The sequence below is a fragment of the Carassius carassius genome, chromosome 7, assembly GCF_963082965.1.
Source record: "Carassius carassius chromosome 7, fCarCar2.1, whole genome shotgun sequence".
NCBI lineage: Eukaryota > Metazoa > Chordata > Actinopteri > Cypriniformes > Cyprinidae > Carassius > Carassius carassius.
The window spans coordinates 31,116,631-31,130,082 of record NC_081761.1 but is presented as its reverse complement, the minus strand read 5'-3'; the positions used below and the strand labels follow the sequence as shown (position 1 = coordinate 31,130,082).

Here is a 13,452-nt window from a genome sequence, read left to right as displayed (position 1 = left end):
CATAGTTATTTGTTATCTCAATTTAAATTTAAAAAGCACAATAATATATAATATGTTACGTGCAATTAATACAATATTATAGAATATACATAACTATGCAGGGATGTAAAATGGTATGCCAGTTGAAGAGAACGATTCTAATGACAGACAGAAACAACAAATGGAGTCGAATGGTATTTACTTTATAACTATAGGTTGCTAATACATTTTATGTACACCATGCATGCTTCCAAAGTTCAAATACAATTTGCATTCAGTAGACTAAAAATTATAAACAATAATTTCCAATGCGTAATGCTATATTTTTCAAAAGTTATATAACGCTATAATGGTTGCTAAGCTCCAGGTTGTAGCCCAGTTTATAATAGCATAAACCTATTATGTGGTTTCCATTAAGATTTTCATTGCTTTCTCTCACTGGCAAAGCAACCGCTTTTGGCATCTAAATTAAATTTTCAGTTCTAATTGGGGGATTAGGGATATTTTTTTTTCACCCTAGGGCTACTCGTTTGGGAAAGTTTTCTGATTCTGAAAATAGGCACGAGGGCTAGTCTGGAATTCTTGGATTACATCATCCTTTATGATGTCATCATCTCTGGGTGACTTTGGCACGTTACCGAACGGGTGAAGTCAGGCAGAATTTTTGCTCTCGCTGGCCAGTGCAAATCATTTACAACAGAGCCTCAGGGTCATGTATCCGTGCGGACAACTGTTAACCCCCATCCACTCTCCTTTCCTTTCATTACTTGTCTCTTCAAGGGGACAGTCGAGAGAAGGAGACGTCTTTGTAAAAAAAAAAAATGGAATGGAAGCCTGTTTTTTTCTCTTGGGGGACATCATAATGATTTGATTTACTGGCGGTCATTTGATCAACAGCGTACGCTCCACTCCCTAAACACACACTCCTCCTCGAGAAACTATCAGCGACAGACGCACGCAAGAAGGTGCAGGCTGCCGGACATCTCGGGGCTGGAATCACATTTATTCTCATTAGACTGCGATAGTGTCAGCTGGAGGCAGGGGAGGCACGAGCCAGGGTCATAAAAACTACCTCACTACCTCTTCCCGCCATTACCTCATACAGATCACATCACACCCAGTCAGCCATTCTCCAGTCAACGCCGAAGCTGCACACTGGTGTATGTTTTCAATGTGCATCGTTTTTTGTTTTTTTTTGCCGGCCACTTTTACCGGCTACTTGTCAAACTACCAAACAGGGAAGGAAATGGCCTGTCATCAGCCTTCAAACATAAAGCAATTTCTAACAGGTTTTGAGGTTGGGTGAGTAATTTGCATATATCAAGTCGATCTTTATTTGTCTTTTCTTGTCTTAAGTACAAAGTATTTGTAAATGACGGCTAATTCGTATGAATCTCAAGTCACACTGAGAGCTAGGCTTAATGCTTGGGTTAGAAGGGGACTTTTATGCTTTATTTTTCGAGAAATCATGTTTCGGCAGGAATCATTTATATGAAATCGCTACTAAAATAGTTACTTTTCTTATTAAATTGGGTTTAAAATGGTATAAGGGGGAGGGGCTTTCACATTCTAGAGCATTGGATTGGACAAAGATGATTGTAGTGCAGGATGAGTCATCAATATTTTTGGTCAGTTTTGTTTTAATGCAATGGTTTTAAATGCATATCTACTAGTGAATTTTGTTACGTTTAAAGAAAACACTAGAAAATTAGATGGCCTAAACTAAAACATGGTCTAAAAGTCAAAAATTCATATAGTCCATAATATGCTATATGTATTTTATGTATTTTTTTCTTTAAATAAGCTATAAAAATGGTGACAAATGAGGTTGCCACATATCCTTTTATTTCCCATTTTACATCAGTTTCAATTCATAGACATCCAGAAAGCTTTTATTTCAGTTTTGTCAACCCCACTTAATGGTAGTTAACTGTGCATATACTTTCCTTTTGCCAGCCAAAAACACCCCCTGCTAATTTGTCATTCACAGTAAATATTTTGTCAGGAAGCTTTTTACAGATGGCTGTTTGTTTTACAGCGACAGTGGAGGTCAATAGAGATGGCTCCACGAGATGAACTGGCTCGCTCCCCCGAGACATGAGTTCTCAGTGAGGCCCATTGATAGATGAAGTGTGTGAGGGATCGGTTCGGGCCCGTGTTCAATCAAACTTCATGGCTTACATTACAGTGGATGAGGCATGGGCACTTCATGGGACCTGTTTTATGTTCTGTAGGCCCTGGAGCATGGCATTGTTTGCACTGGTGAGTGTTTAGTAGCTATTAAAATGAAGATTATTTTTCATTTTGCATGTCGTAAATCCAGTGTAAGTTTAGATGGAAATGAATGACATATCTGTTGTTTTTCCACAAAATGCTCCCTTATCCATTTTGACACTGTTTATGTTTGTACACAAATTGAGAGCTAGCATGAGTATTTCAACTTTAATGAAGCTTTAAAGGAACAGTTCACCAACTTTGCTGAAGATTTATTTGTTCTTAGGCCATCCAAGATGTAGATGAGTCTGTTTTGTCATCAGAACAGATTTGGTGATATTACATTAGCTGCCCACCAATGGATTCTCTGCAGTGAATGGGTGACATCAGAATGAGAATCCAAACAGCTGATAAAAACATTAAAGTAATCCACATGACTCGTGTCCATCAATTAATATCGTATGAAATGAATGAAATGTGTTTTTGTAAAAAAAAAAAAAAAAAAAAAGAAAAGAAAACAGCGAATCCATCAAGATATTTTTGACTTCAAACCATTGCTTCCAGCTGAAATAAGAGTACTCAATCCATTGTATGGATTTCTCCAGTAAAGCCACATCATCTGAATCAGGAGAGAAATATACATAAAAGCAACAATTGCTAGTAAATTTCACAATTAATTACAAGAAATGGCAAGTAACACTAAATTATTGGCAACATTTTTGACACTTTTTTTATTTTTTTTATTTTTATCAACTTTTTTTTATATATGAAACATATTCCAATTTTTTTTTCTTTTTTAAATAAAATCATAAATGTTCAAAAAACGTGTGGCTGAGTAAATAATTAAATACTTTTCTTTTTTGGCTGAGTTATTCATTTAATCTTTCTATCATAATAGTTTTCAAGGATATTTGGACTTGTAGACAACAAGCTTAAATCAACAGTAGTGAAAAGACAACAAACACTCCCAGTATAAATGGCATAAATCAAATGAAGCAGTTAAGGTAATAAATTAAAAATGTATCTTTTCATCAGAACATTGTATAACTAAATGATTTGATTTATTGTCTAGTTATCTTTCTTCCTGTCTTGTGCTCTTTTTTTGCATGCACACACACACACACACACAAAGTTACTCGCACACACAAAAACATGAAAACCAAACACACATAACCATTGAGGTGTTTCTTGGGCTCAAGCCACATGCAGTGATGTCACTGTGCTTATTCTGAGTCTTTTGCTCTAATGTATGCTGACTTAAGCAGCCAAGAACACACTCACACTCACACACACAGCCACATACACACAACACATAACTATAACCTTAAATACATACTGTATCTAATAGATCATAGCGTTATGGCCTGCAGTTTAGTGGACAGGATGCATTCTGAAATTATTTTTTAGAAGATTAGTATTTTCAAGCTGTATGTAATTGCACTAGATTGCATCTTGCTTTTTTGTAAGGTAGTCTGGAACAGTAATGATAATTGACACATTTAGAGTTTTCCTCAAACATTTGGGCCCGAGACAAATATATGTATTACTTAATCAAGTCAGATATAATTTCTCTAGTGGATGACAAAGGCAGATTCTGATTTCTGTAACTGAGATAGCTCTGGAATGTAAATTTATATATTTAATTTCCACTGAGAGGAGACTTACATTTATACACGACCTTTACAGATTTGTTATTGTAATATTGCTACCAAATCATACGCAGGAAATTGCAAAAATAAACTTGTCCATAAAACTTCGCATAAGATATTTTTACTCGACTTTCTCAAATAATTGTAAAATAATACATATTGAAAAAGGGAATTACGCATGGATATACAAATATGTTTTCAGTGAGATTGTTGTGCTTTGAGTTAACATTTCTTGAGTGTATAGTAAAGTCTTACTCAAGGGCATTACTGTGGATTGTCCTTCATGGGGGTTTGAACCTACAATCTTTCAGTTACCACCCCAGATCTATTACAGCGCCCCCACAGTATTACTTTCTACAGTCTTGCATATTTAATGCATATTTATGCTGTCTTACCAAATCAAGTAGCATTTGTTTCATAGGGGCATGTATTGTGCTTGCTTCCCAGACACCGAAGTTAATTCCTGGTTTAGACTAACTAAAGTGGTTAAGGCACATTAGTGGTGGAGAATTTTAGACCAGACAATCACGTAATGACCAAAGTAGAAAATGATTCCCGGGAGGGTTTCTGTGTTTACCCTTTCTTTACTTAGATAAAACACACACTGTTTCATTTAAAGGGATAGTTCATCCAAGAACTAAAAATTCTGTTATCATTGACTCACCCTTTCGTTGTTTCAAATGTTTTTGACTTTCTTTCTTGTGTGGAATACAAAAGGGCATGTTTCCCAGAATGTAGTTTGTCACAGAATGCAATAATAAATGAATTATTTTAAAGGTGACAAACACGGAAAAAGTCCGATTTTCATGATTAAGTGCTATAATCGGGTCCCCGTTGCATCTACCAACCCCAAAAATGAGGTAAGCCTTTCTTTACAAGATTGTGAAAAAATCTGTGCTGCCACACAGATCTAATATAAACATGCGATTTCTTTCCCAGCTGTTTACAGACGTAACCAATTGTTTTTGTGACTTGTATGCTTTTAACATAAACTTGAGTGTATTTGATAGTTTAAGTGCAATAATACATGAAAGAGTTTAGTACTCACATATTGTGACAGCCGCTTTCTGTGTGCAAGCTTCAGATGTGTGCGCGCAGAAAACCGTATATCAGAAGTTTAAACTAATATGGTGATTTCAGCAAGATAAACATGATAATCAAAACCAAACCAGATGTTTTTGAGCAGAATATCTGAGGTAGGAGTTGTAAAGGCACAATCCTATTCTGTAAAAGGGTGTGGGGAGCATTGCTCATTTGCATTTAAAGAGACAGCGAATTTCAGCTTGCACTCAAAATAGGCATTTTCAGAATGATAGAATAAATTATTTGTGGGGTATTTTATGCCAAAACTTCACAGACACATTCTGGGGACACCTGACTTATATTACATATTGTAAAAAGGAGCATAGTGGTCTCCTTTAAAATTGTGTCATTATAATTTCGTAAAAGTTTAAATATTACATTTACATTTAATAATTTAGCAGATGACTTATCTGCTAAATCATTGAGGACAATGGAAGAAACCAAAATCATAAATATAATAATAATATAATATAAAATATAATATCATGTAAGTAAATATAAATAATATATATCATAAAATATATTTTAAGTATTGTCCTCTGTAATATTACATTCATAAGTAAAGCTGGTAAATGTACTTCAATTGAAATGTTTTAAAGTATTTATCTGAAATATTAGGTGGATATTCTAATATTTCAGTTACTTTATGTCGTTCTCATTCTTTTTTGTTTTCCTAGCAAAACAAAAAACAAACCTGTTACTCTATTATTCTAAAAAAGGATGATTTACACATGCATATACCAGATATGGTTGTGGTGAGTGTATTGTGCATAAAAATTTTACATTTATCAAGCATTAAAATGATCCTGCTTTCCCCTATATTTCCATTTTTATGTATTGTGTTTTACATTAACGCTGGTAAATGTGCTTCATTTGAAATGTAGTTTGTTTAATATACAATTTGGATTTTCAAATATTTCAAATCCTCTCCATTGCTGTCCTTCTTTTTTTGTTTTTCCCAGCAACACTTGAGAGGCTCTGGGCTCTAAACAGATTCCGAGTCCTCGTAACTACTCCTGTGGGAGTTGGACATGCTGTATGTTTAGTCTACAGTATGACCAAAAAAGACAACGAGACAACAAGCATGCAAACACTCACATGCACATGAAATGAATAAATTGGATTAGTACATTTCTGTTTAACAGTCCATTGACAGTGTGCGGGGTATTGTTTGTGCATGTGTGGCTGCGCTTTGTATTCAGAGGTGTGTAGTGATGATGACATCATCCTCCTCTGGTCGGCAATGTGGGGGTTATTTTGACAGTCCCCTGTGCTATTGTTCTGTTCCGCATCTGCTCACAGATTAGGGCATGTCAATTATGGGCATGAACGTTGGTCATAAATATAGAGTTTGCATATCTAATGCAGACGCACATAATGGAGTCATTGGTACTGCGAGTCTGATGAAATCATGAAGTTTTTAGTTATACCAGCCAGCCAGTCGGGGTCCTGTCCTCCTTTGTGAGATCATGTTTGGCAGTGGTGGGCAGAGGTTCCCTGTCTTACACTTGTCTGCTGCGGGGTTGCCGCAGTTGTGTCAGTCCCACATATGGATCATGGTGATTTAGATGTGTCTTTTCAATCCCCCTGAGTGGCTCATTCAGTGTATTAAGAGCAAGGCGTTGAGACAATCAATTTTATCACAATGGGGCCCGTTCCAGGGTGACGTCATCGCTTGTTCACGGGAGCGAGTTGGAAGAAAGGAACAAAAAGAAAAAGAAAATTTACAGTGGTAGCCATAGTGTCAGTCAAAGTACCATCATTCATACCAGAGCAAGCATACTTGGTTTGGGGATTTGAAACAAAGCCTTAATAACCCTAAGTATTAATATTTGGTGTGTCATTCGTCCCACACTTTTTGTGCTACAGACTCAAATGATACCTCCAGTTATTCAGCTTCTTATAGAGAAATGTACTGTTTTTGTTTTGCACGATCAAATTTACTATTTTTTCCTTCCAGGTGATAAAAACACCTAAAAAAATAGTATCTATCTGTCTATATGTTTGTCTCTCTGTCTATAATCTGTCACCTGACACATATTTAAATATATCTTTTTTTGTTTTCCATATGAGCAATGGAAGAGATTTCAAAATACATATATATAAATCTATGTATAAATGATCTACATAATTTTTTTTTCAATACATTACCAGTTAATTTTCAGATACACTACCAGAAAGACATCACTAAGGCTCATCTATAGGCTGCATTTATTTAGGATAACGGTAATATGGTCAAATGTTTTTGCAATTTAGAAGAACAACATTTTTATTTTAATATATTTTAAAAAGAAATGTTTCTTGAGCAGTAAATCAGCATATTAGAATGATTTCTGAAAGGATCATGTGACACTGAAGACTGGTGTAAAGATGCTGAAAATTCAGCTTCGCATCACATTAATAAATTACATAAATATATTAAAACAAACTGTAATAATAATTATTCTACAGGAATAATATTACTGTTTTATCTGTATATTTGAACAAAAAAAATGGAGTCTGGGAGAGCATACAAGTTTTGTTTTAAAAACCTATATATATATATATATATATATATATATATATTTTTTTTTTTTTTGTGAGAGAGAGAGAGTGAGGAAGGAAATAGGAAGTCATAAAGTGACATCTCTTATTGGTGAGTCTAGTCCTCATCTCATTCTTACTGCTTTATTTATCATGGTCTGGAAACCATAATGTCTGTGAAACAAACATCCCTCGCACAAGTTCTCAGAGTGTGTGATGACATCACTCCACCCCTGCAAAGGTGAGGTGGGAACCTCTGTGTAGGACTAACGGGAAGAATGTCTCGTGTGCTAGTCTGGAAATATTTGGCATAGTTTCACTGGACCGGTTTCACAAGAGGATGATGCCTGGCCGGTTGCATTGTTTGGGATGACCTCAGTGGAATGTTATTAAGGAAATTATGTTTTATGTCGTGTAGGAAATGGGAGATACAGGAGTTTGTAAGGTGGTTCCTGTGTGGAGTATTTAGACGATTAGTCATTAACGCAGAGTTAAGACATCACAGAGAGAGACATAACAGTAGAATATAGAGCCGTTTCATGTCTGCATATTTGAGTGATAAACTAATTTCATCACGTTTCCATTTAGCACAGCTGTGAATCAGAGACTGGAGTCTGTAAGGTTACAGGACCATGTTAGACATCCAGTGCTCTGGCAGACGAGGGCTGAGTCCTGTTCCTCGGCCCACGGAGAAAGCTCTTAGTCAGGCCTGGAAAAGCAAGGGGGACTCCCCACATTTTGGAAACCACAACTGCAATTCCATTATCCCTGACTGCTGGTTTCTAAACTCTGTTAAGACAGCCGGATCCAGTTAGGCAGCAGGTCAGTGTAAGGTCCAGATGTGGCCCTTCTTTTCATACGGTGTAGAGCTTGGATTGTGCTGATGCAGATGTGTTCAGTTATGTTGTAGGATAGAGTTTGCTTTCTCTTAAATATAGTAAACTATATTAAAAGTGATAGTTGATGTTAAATGAAATCACAACATCCCTTTTTATTATTAAGCAGCAAATTAAGAGTTTATTGAGGCAAATGTCATAGTTAATGGTTTGTTATAGCGATAAATGGACCTTAAAATAAAGTGACCATGAAGTCTAACATTTTAATACACTATAAGTCTGAAGCTTAATAAAAATATTTTAAAAGATGTAATTTATTACTGTGATGCAAAGCTGAATTTTCAGCATCTTTACACCAGTCTTCAGTGTCAGAAATCATTCTAATATGCTGATTTACTGCTCAAGAAACATTTCTTATTAACATGTATTAAAATAAAAAAAACGGTTATTTTAAAATTACAATAATGTTTGATAATATTACTGCTTTTCTATATTATTAATTAAAAAAAATGCAGTCTTGGTGAGCATAAGAGATAAGAGCATAAAAAACGGTAAACGGACATTACACAAATACACTGAGCAGCATAATAAATACACTTACTGACTTTGTAAATACTCACAGAGGATGAACTGGCCATCATGCACTTCATGACTGAGATCACACACTACCAGACTTTTGTTGTTCCGATCCCAACAAACTCACAAAGAAACGTGCGTCTTGTTGCTAGGACAACAATGCGCGTTCTAAAATCGGCTGAAAATATCAAACATGTCTGTGTCAGAGTCTGTGACCATCATACACTACGTGATTTTCTATTGAATCTGGCAACTCAAATCTGCAGACTGGCTCTGACTTTTGGCAGCAAGTGTCAACAACTTCAGACTGTTAATCAGGGGAAATGGGGAAAAAGTCATAAGTGAAGTGACATTCAGCCAAGTATGGTGACCCATACTCAGAATTTGTGCTCTGCATTTAACCCATCCAAAATGCACACACACAGAGCAGTGAACACACACACACACACTGTGAGCACACACCCGGAGCAGTGGGCAGCCATTTATGCTGCAGCGCCCGGGGAGCAGTTGGGGGTTCGATGCCTTGCTCAAGGGCACCTAAGTCGTGGTATTGAGGGTGGAGAGAGAACTGTACATGCACTCCCCCCACCCACAATTCCTGCCGGCCCAGGACTCGAACTCACAACCTTTCGATTGGGAGTCCGACTCTCTAACCATTAGGCCACGACTTCCCTAAATGACTTCCCTAAGTCATGTAGTTTATATTCCTTTTTTTTTTTTTTATAAAACAGACAAAAGAAAATCCCATAGACATTGAATGAGGAATCTGAGCCATATCTTGATACTGAAATATCACAGAGACTTGGGGGTGGATTTCTTTTTTTTTTTACTTGGGCCGGTAAGCAACCACTTAGTAACCACATAGCAACGGGCAAAAAAAATACTCTGATCACCTTAGCAACCACATTACAATGCCCTAGCAACCACCCACATCATCGCTGCACAGACAAGCACCACACAGTTTTATTCAGTAAAATGCAATGATATTGTTCAGTGCTTAAGAGATCATTAATGCACGTTATGAAACTTAATACATATATATTTCTACATGTATAACTACAACCCGAATTCCGGAAAAGTTGGGACGTTTTTTAAATTTTAATAAAATGAAAACTAAAAGACTTTCAAATCACATGAGCCAATATTTTATTCACAATAGAACATAGATAACATAGCAAATGTTTAAACTGAGAAAGTTTAAAATTTTATGCACAAAATGAGCTCATTTCAATTTTGATTTCTGCTACAGGTCTCAAAATAGTTGGGACAGGGCATGTTTACCATGGTGTAGCATCTCCTTTTCTTTTCAAAACAGTTTGAAGACATCTGGGCATTGAGGCTATGAGTTGCTGGAGTTTTGCTGTTGGAATTTGGTCCCATTCTTGCCTTATATAGATTTCTAGCTGCTGAAGAGTTCGTGGTCGTCTTTGACGTATTTTTCGTTTAATGATGCGCCAAATGTTCTCTATAGGTGAAAGATCTGGACTGCAGGCAGGCCAGGTTAGCACCCGGACTCTTCTACGACGAAGCCATGCTGTTGTTATAGCTGCAGTATGTGGTTTTGCATTGTCCTGCTGAAATAAACAAGGCCTTCCCTGAAATAGACGTTGTTTGGAAGGAAGCTTATGTTGCTCTAAAACCTTTATATACCTTTCAGCATTCACAGAGCCTTCCAAAACATGCAAGCTGCCCATACCGTATGCACTTATGCACCCCCATACCATCAGAGATGCTGGCTTTTGAACTGAACGCTGATAACATGCTGGAAGGTCTCCCTCCTCTTTAGCCCGGAGGACACGGCGTCCGTGATTTCCAACAAGAATGTCAAATTTGGACTCGTCTGACCATAAAACACTATTCCACTTTGAAATAGTCCATTTTAAATGAGCCTTGGCCCACAGGACACGACGGCGCTTCTGGACCATGTTCACATATGGCTTCCTTTTTGCATGATAGAGCTTTAGTTGGCATCTGCTGATGGCACGGCGGATTGTGTTTACCGACAGTGGTTTCTGAAAGTATTCCTGGGCCCATTTAGTAATGTCATTGACACAATCATGCCGATGAGTGATGCAGTGTCGTCTGAGAGCCCGAAGACCACGGGCATCCAATAAAGGTCTCCGGCCTTGTCCCTTACGCACAGAGATTTCTCCAGTTTCTCTGAATCTTTTGATGATGTTATGCACTGTAGATGATGAGATTTGCAAAGCCTTTGCAATTTGACGTTGAGGAACATTGTTTTTAAAGTTTTCCACAATTTTTTTACGCAGTCTTTCACAGATTGGAGAGCCTCTGCCCATCTTTACTTCTGAGAGACTCTGCTTCTCTAAGACAAAGCTTTTATAGCTAATCATGTAACAGACCTGATATCAATTAACTTAATTAATCACTAGATGTTCTCCCAGCTGAATCTTTTCAAAACTGCTTGCTTTTTTAGCCATTTGTTGCCCCCGTGCCAACTTTTTTGAGACCTGTAGCACGCATTAAATTTTAAATTAGCTAATTAAGTGGATAAAAGTGTAAAATTTCTCAGTTTAAACATTTGCTACGTTATCTATGTTCTATTGTGAATAAAATATTGGCTCATGTGATTTGAAATTCCTTTAGTTTTCATTTTATTAAAATTTAAAAAACGTCCCAACTTTTCCGGAATTCGGGTTGTAGTATATTAATAACTTTTTCATTAAACTTATAATAATTTGTTTTAAATCTCAGTTTTATCACTTTCTCAGCCTCATTTCTGTATCCTTAATCACATTATACTTTGCTCAGTTATTTCTTTACGCATTGCCTCTGTATTTATCATATAAGCCGAGAAAAGGCAATTTTTTGCCTTTCAAGCTTTTTTTTTTTTTACACAACTTACGATCAAAAAAAGTTTTGCACATCCTGACTTTAAGACTTAAAAGACTATTAACACACCATTTTCAGAGTTGGATAAAAGAAACAAACAGCACTCTTGAAATGATTTGCGTTGATAGCTCTGTTTAATGACAGCATCAGAGTCTCTCTGCTCTCTAATTTTTGCCGTGCGTGGTCCTCTCTGCGTCTCCCGTGGGGCATTTGAGTCTGTTTGCTAGCACTCATAATTGCAGTGGTGAAAGAGAGAAAGAGAAAAAAACAGTAACAATAGACAAGCGAGATGTAGAAAAACAGTAATTAGAGTTAGAGATGGTAGGAAGCCAGTTGAGACTTCAACTCATAATGGACAACATCTTCACATATAAGATGTAGAGGTGTGTGTGTGTGTACATGGATGCAAGTCAGTCTCAATTATCAAATAGTGATGGAAGACAATTTGTAGGGCCATACAAAATCTGTTTTATTTTTTCCTAAATTCAGTTTTTTGTTCAGTTTTATCCGTTTTAATTTTTCTGGATTCGTTTTTTTTTTTTTTTTATGGTTAAATTACATTTTATTCAGAAAGCATGTGTAATTAATGGAAATCATGAAAATTACAATATTCAGCAGCGATTTATTAAGTTAAAAAATAATATATATATATATATATATATATATATATATATATATATATATTAAGGCCCTGTGAAATCATTTTTCAGGATTTTATTTTAATGCTTTCATTAAGTATTAATTATTAAAGCATGCATAATTAATTGATTTTATAAAAAGTCATAATTACAGTGTGGATACTGTGGAATGACTCAGAAGTTTCATTATGAAAAAAAATCCACATTAAACGTAGACTCTTCTCACAAATGTAGCTCAGACTTGACATCTAGTTCTTACTACATCCCACATTGTATAATCAAGGTTTTTTTTTTTGAATGAATGAATGAAAGAAATACTGGTCTAGACTTAAGTTGACTGGAGTATTGTCTATGATTAACTTGGTGTTCAGTAGATGATGTGAGAATTGGATGGAGTGATATTGTAGGCTCTGACTGCTTTTGACTGTTGTTGTTCTTCGTTTCGTTTACACACATCAAATGGAAATTGCTACCTGCTGCATCCGTCCAGAAGAGCAGCTATAACTGTGAAGTCTGTAAAGACGTGACTCATCTCCAATCTGCAGTCCAAGTCAGAAGTGAATGCTATAATGTCAAGTCTCAAAGACTCTAACATGTGCCAAGTCAGATTCACAATATCTCTGCTTAACGTCCTCTCTAGAGAAAATATTTTCCTTTAGTAACATATTGATGTATACTACCATACTTTGGGTAAGTTAATACTTTCATTCAGCAATGATATGTTACATTGAGCAAAAGTGAGAGTAAACAAAGATTTGTCACGGTTTCCACAAACATTAAGCAGCACAGTTGTTTTCAGCATTGATGATAATTATAAGAAATGTTTTTGAGCAGCAAATCAGCATATTAGAATGATTTCTGAAGCATTATGTGACACTGAAAATGAGTAATGAGTGAGTAATGATGCTGAAACTTCAGCTTTGCTTTAGAGGAATAAATTAGGCTTACATTTTAAAATCTATGAAAAGGCAATTATTTTGAATTGTGAAAAATAAGAAATCTCACTTAATCCAAACTTGTGAACTGTGGTGTATAGCAGTGCATTATATCAATCCAATTTAAATGTATTAAAAATGGATAAGCTGTTACATTGTTTAGCAA

General features: G+C 36.0%; 1 long non-coding RNA gene across 3 annotated transcripts; it reads left to right on the top strand.

The window, feature by feature from the left end:
- Positions 1-650: 650 nt before the first annotated feature.
- Positions 651-13,078, top strand: LOC132143157 (uncharacterized). 3 transcript variants are annotated; one of them, XR_009434204.1, is made up of 3 exons: positions 673-1,281; positions 2,018-2,241; positions 12,842-13,078. It is a non-coding gene; the product is annotated as an uncharacterized LOC132143157 (long non-coding RNA). The 3 variants fall into 3 exon arrangements; XR_009434205.1 differs by lacking the exon at positions 12,842-13,078 and adding an exon at positions 2,522-2,700; XR_009434203.1 differs by lacking the exon at positions 12,842-13,078 and having other exon boundaries at positions 651-1,281; positions 2,018-2,279.
- The last annotated feature ends 374 nt before the right edge of the window (positions 13,079-13,452 follow it).